Source organism: Lathyrus oleraceus, chromosome 5 (assembly GCF_024323335.1).
Source record: "Lathyrus oleraceus cultivar Zhongwan6 chromosome 5, CAAS_Psat_ZW6_1.0, whole genome shotgun sequence".
Lineage (NCBI taxonomy): Eukaryota > Viridiplantae > Streptophyta > Magnoliopsida > Fabales > Fabaceae > Lathyrus > Lathyrus oleraceus.
Window position 1 is genome coordinate 183,046,520 of NC_066583.1, and position 8,873 is coordinate 183,055,392.

Genomic DNA, 8,873 nt, shown 5'->3' on the forward strand with positions numbered 1-8,873 from the left:
TGAAAATGCGCCTAAGAGGGGGGGGGGGGGGGGGTGAATTAGGTGGTTAAAAATTCTTCGAAATTGTTTCCGGTTTTTGGTTATTTTACGTTTAAGTGCGGAAAGATAAATTGCGGAAAGTAAAAAGACACCGGAAATTATAGTGGTTCCCTTCACAATCCGAAGGTACATCCACTCCCCTTTCGACTCGAAAGAGATTTCACTATAGTTAGAATTATGGTACAGCCTACTCACACCAATGGTGATGCTTACTATCTAACCTATAGGTAAACAAGTGTATGAAGAACAATCCTCTTCAACACAAACCCTTGTGTCCAACAATCCTAGATCACAAGTCAAAATAGAAATAAGTCTTTTTGATGATTTTAACAAAGTGTAGTATTATCAATCTTCTCTTGATTGATCTTCTCCTTAGATAAATAATTCACTCAATGAATAATATACAAGTGTTCAAAAAATGGAATAAGATGAAAATTTGGTTATGAACACTTTTATGAAATATTGAAGGCAATATGAAAGAGTGAATATCTTAAGTTTGTATGAAAATTCTTGGAGGTGAAAATTCATTTTTGAAAATTCAAGAATTTATATTGCCAAAACACCTTTTCAAAGAGGTATAAATTTCTCATAAAAAGTGATGAAAAGGTACAAGTTTCTGGAAATAATTTTTCACTGAAACGAATAGTGTTAACCGGTTAACCAAATGGGTTAACCGGTTAACGCATATAACGTTAACAGAGGATTTCAAAAAACTGGGTCGTTAACCGGTTACCCAATATGGTTAACCGGTTAACACTGTTGAAATGCAGAAAAATACTTTAAGAAAAATGTGTATATCATTTCAACATGTTAACAAATGGTTATGATAAAAATGCAAATGCAGATCATGATTGTTGAACACTTGTATACTAATCTAAGAATGAATTAGATATACCTTAGAAGTGAATCAACAATCTTGCAAACGGTTGACTTGAAAAAGAAGCTTGATCAAAATGTTTCTCATGCATATGTGGCTTGATTACTTTGATGCTTGAATTATCTTTGAAGCTCTTCTCTTTTTTCATTGATACATGTTGTCTTCATCAAAATACTTTTTGGATTGAAGCTTGCTTCTACAATCTCCCCCTTTTTGATGATGACAACCAACTTTGAGATAGATGCTTGAAAGTGAAGTTTCTCTAATTTGATTCTCCCCCTAAGTTTAAGAACTCCCCCTAAATGAGAGGCATACAAAATTTCTGCATAGAGAAACCATTAGAGAAACAAGTCTTCTCCCCCTTTGGCATTAGCAAAAAGGAAGAAACTTATGAAAAAGAAAAATAGACAAGCATACACACAATATGTGATCATTAGATAAGCATTCAAGCACATAATGACGACAGAATTAAAAAAGTGTATGGTACACATAGTCAGCATAAACATAATCTAACTAAAAAACAGAACAACACATAACAGGAACATAGATAACACATAATGCTTTAATCTTCTTCCGAACAGTCCTCATTCTCCTCGCCTTCCGCTTCACTACCGGTTTCACCTTCATCATCTTCCATGGGAAGGTTGCGAGAACTTAACACAAGGTTTCGAAGGCTTTTGATAGCGCGGGTGGTTTCACGGTGTTGGCTCATCATGGTGGTATATAGGAACTCGTTTGTAATGCCACCCTCCGGAATAGGAAAGTTTGAAGAAGAAGACCCGTCATCATACTTGTAAGATCCGTCATTGCATTGAATAATCCCGGTATTCTTCATAATAGTAACGCCATTGATCTCATTGGTGGTAGGGGTCATAGCCAGGAACGGTTCTCTCCCGATTTCCATGTCTGTTAATTCCAAAATCCTTGAGATAAGACGACCATAGGGCAGCCTTGTTTTGAGAGATAGTTGTTGTTTGAGATGATACATCATAGTAGGTAGCCAATTAATTCTGATTTTGTTCTTCACAGCAAATAGAACCTGCATCTCCAAATCATTGATTTGTGAAAGGTTTGAATCCTTTGGCAGCAAGACATGGCAAATAACATAATGCAGCATTCGATCATCAACAGACAAGTTCTTAGCATAACAGAGTATGCGAGAAGTCCGTTGTCCCGACACAACAGCATCCCTTGGAAATCTACAGATAGAGTAGTAATATTCCATTTTATCATATGGAGCCCATTTTCCATCAACATGATTAACACCTTTCCGAAGAAAAAATCCTGAATAGGGAATCCTAAGAGACGCAGCCAGCGACCTTAGGTCTGTTACAATTTCACAATCTCTCACAGTGGCAGACAGCATATGTTGATCATCATCATTCAGATTCAAGGTGAAATGGTTCAGAAAAGATTTTACCAAATCAATATAAATTTTGCCATTATCAGTTATAAACTCATGCAACCCTTGATATCTCAACAACTCAGGGAAAGTGAAAGTAATAGGGGTGAAGGATTTGAGATTAACATACTTACCCTTAAGCAGATGTCTAACCCTGACTTTAAAATCCATTCTTCTCTTCTTTGCTGTTTCCATTTTCACTTCTTCCTCTTCACTGCTAGATGCTGACACAGGAGCCTTTTCTCTTCTTGGAGGAGCCAAGGAGGAAAATGGAGGTGCTAGGGTTTTGAGAGGATTTTCGGGATTTTGAGAGTTAATAAGAGAGTATGGTTGAGTGGGGTTTAATGGGTTTTTAAAAAACTCAAGAAGGTTGAAAGTTGAATGAAATGAGATGAAGGGTTTATGGTGAGTAATGAGGGAGGAGAGAGTTATGAGGTGTAGGTGAAGAGTAAAGTACATGCACCAATCATAAACACACATACCACGATTTAAAAAAAATAAAACAATATTAAAAATTCTGTATTTTTACAACTAACACAGAGTTGCTGTTTTGGAGGCGTTAACAGGTTAACCTATACCGTTAACCGGTTAACGGACTGAAATTTTCAAAAAATAAATGAAAAAACAGCAGCTCCGTTTTGAAGAATTGGGAAAAGATTTTTACAAAAAAATTTCACAAAGTATTAGCACTTATCAATACACAACTTTTGATTTAAAAATATTTTAAAACCGATAATTTTCGGACATGCGAAAGTGAGAAAAACTAAAAACAGCGAAAAAGAAGTGCTAGCATTGCATAACATAAAAATTGAAAATAAACAAATTTTTAGCAACTATACCACATAACAAGTAATTTTAAGACAAGGTTAGATGTCACCTTCATTGAGAATACCAAGTTCTCGCCGAATCTTGAAGAATTGCTCTTTAGCCAATGGTTTTGTGAATATGTCGGCGAGTTGGTTATGTGTATCCACGAACGTAACATCTACATCTCCGTTCAGCACGTGATCTCGAAGGAAATGATGCCGGATATCTATGTGCTTTGTCCTTGAATGCATGACCGGGTTCTTTGTGATGTTGATGGCACTTGTGTTATCGCATCTAAGAGGAATGCAGTCGAGGTCTACACCAAAATCCAGAAGTTGTTGCTTAAGCCATAAAATCTGTGCACAACAACTGCCTGCTGCAATGTACTCTGCTTCAGCCGTGCTAAGTGCGACACATGCTTGCTTCTTGCATGCCCACGACACTAGTGCATTCCCGAGAATGTGACACGTACCACTTGTGCTTTTTCTATCGGTCTTACATCCTGCATAGTCAGCGTCAGAATAGCCAATCAAGGAGCATATACTACCTTTTGGATACCATAGTCCGACGTTCGTTGTTCCTTTGAGATATTTCATAATCCTCTTTACGGCGGTGAGATGCGATTCCTTCGGGTTTGCTTGAAAGCGTGCACACAAACATACACTAATCATAATGTTAGGACGGCTTGCCATTAAATATAGTAATGAACCAATCATACCTCAATATTTTGTAATATCTATTGAAACTCCGGATTCATCTTGATCAACGTACGTTCCGGATCCCATAGGAGTGGACATCACTTTGCAACTATCCATATTGAATCTTTTCAACAATTCCTTGTAATACTTGGATTGGTTGATGAAGATGCCATCCTTGGTTTGCTTGATTTGTAGTCCAAGAAAATAGTTCAATTTTCCCATCATGGACATCTCGAATTCTCCTTGCATCATGATTGAAAACTCTTCGCAAAGATCTTTGTTTTTTGAACCAAAGATGATGCCGTCGACATAGACTTGAGCCAATAAGGTGTTACCCTTGATCTTCTTTATGAACAAAGTCTTGTCAACCTTTCCTTTTACAAATCCCTTTTCACATAGAAAGTTGCTGAGGCGGTCATACCATGCTCTTGGTGCTTGCTTTAAGCTGTATAGTGCTTTCTTCAACTTGTAAACATGTGAGGGATTCTTGAAGTCTTCAAAACCCGGAGGTTGTTTGACGTAGACTTCTTCATTGATATAGCCATTTAGGAAAGCGCTTTTGACATCCATCTGAAACAATTGAAAAATCATAGAACAAGCATAAGCAAGTAATAATTGAATTGCTTCTAACCTTGCTACCGGAGCGAACGTTTCATCAAAATCAATTCCTTCCTGTTGGTTGTATCCTTGTGCGACCAATCTTGCTTTGTTATGAACTATGATCCCATTCTCATCAAGTTTGTTCTTGAAGACCCATCTTGTTCCTATGATGTGCTTGTTGTCCGGTCTTGGTACAAGACTCCAAACTTGATTTCTTTCGAATTGGTTGAGTTCTTCTTGCATTGCTACTATCCATTGATCGTCACCTAAGGCTTCATCGACTTTGGTTGGTTCTATTTGAGATACAAAAGCCATGTTGAGACAAGCATCCTTGAGATTTAGTCGTGTTGCAACGCCTTGGCTAATATCACCAATAACTTTATCGATCGGGTGATCTCTATGAGTTTTCCATTCTTTCGGTAGATCATGATGTTCTTCAATGATTGGTGAGCCATCTCCTTGTGGTATTGATTGAACCTTTGAAAGTTCCTTTTTTGACATATCTATTATATCATCATCGTCATCAATAATAATGTTATCCTCTTTCGAGGGGTTAGTTTCATCAAAAGAGACATGCATTGATTCTTCAATAGTAAGAGTTCTTTTATTGAAAATTCTAAATGCCTTACTAGAAAGGGAGTAGCCAAGGAAGATACCTTCGTCGGATTTCTCATCGAACTTACCAAGATTGTCCTTTCCATTGTTGAGGACAAAACATTTGCACCCAAAGATGTGAAAGAAGGATATATTAGGCTTCCTTCCTTTGAAAAGCTCATACGGGGTCTTTTTGAGAATCGGTCGAATGTTGACACGGTTGCTAACAAAGCATGTTGTGCTAACTGCGTCCGCCCAAAAGTATTTAGGAAGGTTGGAGTCACTGAGCATTGTTCTTGCGAGTTCCACCAAGGATCTATTCTTTCTCTCTACGACACCGTTTTGTTGTGGTGTCCGTGGTGCAGAGAAGTTGTGGGAAATTCCGTGCTCTTCACAAAATTCTTCAAAGAATGTGTTTTGAAATTCTCCACCATGGTCACTTCTTATGGATGTTATTGAGAGAGACTTCTCATTCTGAATTTGTTTCGCATACTTTTTGAAAGCCTTGAAAGCATCGCTTTTCTGCACAAGAAACAATGTCCACGTATATCTAGAGAAATCATCAACAATCACTAAAGCGTAAACATTACCTCCAAGGCTTTTCGTTCTTGATGGACCGAAGAGATCCATGTGCAAGAGTTGAAGTGGCCTCGACGAAGATACAACATTCTTGGATTTGAAAGTTGTCTTGGTTTGCTTTCCCTTTTGACATGCGTCACAAAGCCTATCCTTGATGAACTTAATCTTTGGAAGACCAACAACTAGATCATGCTTTATTAATTTGTTCATGTGCTCCATGTGTATATGAGTGAATCTTTTATGCCATAGCCAAGCCTCGTTGTTGTTTGTCATTAAGCATTTTACCTTCAAGGAAGAGTCATCAAAAGAAGTCATAAAAATATTATTAACCCTTTTACCTTTTAGCAAAATATCATGGGTGACTTCATGCTCTATCACACATTCATCTTTTGAGAAATTGATACGGAACCCTTTGTCACACAATTGACTTATGCTAAGTAAGTTGTGCTTTAGGCCTTCAACATAAAGGACATCTTTGATGATGGTAAAAGGAGGTGCTCCAATGGTTCCTACTCCAAGGATCTTTCCTTTAGTGTCATCACCGTATGTAACATATCCCTTGGCCTTTAAAGATAGATGTGAAAATTTGTCGATGTCGCCCGTCATATGCTTTGAACAACCGCTATCAAGATACCATTGATTCGAGGTTGTCTTCAAGCATACCTACAAAACAAAATCAAGTTTTTTTAGGTACCCAAATTGCTTTGGGTCCTTGGTAGTTAGTACCCTTTTTAACCCACACATAATGCCCTTTTGGAACGCTAAAGTTTCGCACATAACAAGCATTAGGTGTGTGCCCTTTGATTCCACAATAAAAGCAAGTAGGTTGAAAATCACTTCTATATCTAGGAACATAATTCTTCTTCTTAGCAATCATTTTCTTTTTATGACTTTGATGCATATTTTTAGAATTGTTTACTTTCTCTTTAGCAACTTGTTCACTTGCTTTAACAAAAATGGTCTTATTTGTGCTTGGTTTAGAAAACTTAGAATATCCTAATCCACTTTTATCATTAGAATACCTTTGGTGCTTAAGAATTTCTTCCAACCCAATTTGACCTTTTTCATATCTTTCTAAAACTCTTTTAAGTTGAACAATTTGAAAAGATAAAGATTCACAATTCTTACATGCAAGACTTTGTTTTTCATCCATCAACTTTTGTTTTCCACTTTCAATATATTTTTCCAAAGCAATATTTTTTTCTTCTAAGGATGAAATTTGTTTCTTTTGGGATGAAATACTTTTATACAATGTATTGCATTCTTTTAAGAGTTCATTTATAACATCTTGTGCGTCATTGTCATAAACTGAAAAATTGCTACTAACCTCATCGTTTTCTTCATCGGAGTGATATGAAGCCATAAGAGCCATGTTCGCACATTCATCGCTTTCCGATTCCGAAGATGAACTGATCTCATTATCGTCCCAAGCGACGTAAGCCTTTTTGTTTTTGAATTCCTTCTTGCCTTTGAATCCTCCTTTCTTTGCAAGTTTTGGGCAATCCGGCTTTATGTGACCTTGCTGTCCACATTCATAACAAGTGACGTCTTGCATTGATGTGGATGCTTCCTTTTTCCTGAAATGTTTATTCTTTTTAGGATAAGAGGAATTTTTATTTTTATTAAAAAACTTACCAAGCTTCTTCACAAGAAGCATAAAGTTCTCATCTTCGGACGTCTCATTGTCTTTGTCATTTCTTGAATCAACTTTCAAGGCAATTCCCTTGGACTTCTTTTCTTGACTTTCGTGCTTCTCGAGCCTTCCAAGTTCCAATTCGTGTTCTTGAAGTTTTCCAAATAGAGACGCGGATGTCATCGTTGAGAGGCTCTTCTTTTCCGAAATAGCGGTCACTTTCGGTTGCCATTCTCTTGTCAAAGATCTTAGGACTTTCAGGTTGAGATCATCATTGGTGAAGGTTTTACCAAGAGCAATCAAGTGATTTGTTAGATGGACGAATCTCTTTTGTAAGGCAACTATAGATTCACCGGGCTGCATGCGGAACATCTCATATTCTTGACTTAGAGTGTTTAGCCTCGATCTCTTCACTTCGGTGGTTCCTTCATGTGTTTCAACCAAGGTGTCCCAAATCTCCTTTGCCGATTTACATTGAGATATACGGAAGAACTCGTCCATACTAAGAGCGCTTTGGAGTATGTTGATTGCCTTCTTCTCATTCAGAATCTTTTTCCTATCATCTTCGTCATAAGTGTTTTTCAACTTTGGGGTACCAACTCCATTCACCACATTCACCAGTTTGTGTGGACCTTCTTCAACTGCTTCCCATATACCTTCCCCTTGGGCTTCAAGATGTGCCTTCATTCTGATTTTCCAGAAATCGAAATATTCTCCGGAGAAGAGTGGGGGCTTGTTGCTACTTCCACCGTCTTTGAAAACCGGGTTTATGCTTGCGGAAGCCATGCTGGATCTCTAGGAACAAGTTACCTATAACTTGCTCTGATGCCAAATGTAAATTGAAAATGCGCCTAAGAGGGGGGGTGAATTAGGTGGTTAAAAATTCTTCGAAATTGTTTTCGGTTTTTGGTTATTTTACGTTTAAGTGCGGAAAGATAAATTGCGGAAAGTAAAAAGACACCGGAAATTATAGTGGTTCCCTTCACAATCCGAAGGTACATCCACTCCCCTTTCGACTCGAAAGAGATTTCACTATAGTTAGAATTATGGTACAGCCTACTCACACCAATGGTGATGCTTACTATCTAACCTATAGGTAAACAAGTGTATGAAGAACAATCCTCTTCAACACAAACCCTTGTGTCCAACAATCCTGGATCACAAGTCAAAATAGAAATAAGTCTTTTTGATGATTTTAACAAAGTGTAGTATTATCAATCTTCTCTTGATTGATCTTCTCCTTAGATAAATAATTCACTCAATGAATAATATACAAGTGTTCAAAAAATGGAATGAGATGAAAATTTGGTTATGAACACTTTTATGAAATATTGAAGGAAATATGAAAGAGTGATTATCTTAAGTTTGTATGAAAATTCTTGGAGGTGAAAATTCATTTTTGAAAATTCAAGAATTTATATTGCCAAAACACCTTTTCAAAGAGGTATAAATTTCTCATAAAAAGTGATGAAAAGGTACAAGTTTCTGGAAATAATTTTTCACTGAAACGAACAGTGTTAACCGGTTAACCGAATGGGTTAACCGGTTAACACATATAACGTTAACAGAGGATTTCAAAAAACTGGGCCGTTAACCGGTTAACCAATATGGTTAACCGGTTAACACTGTTGAAATGCAGAAAAA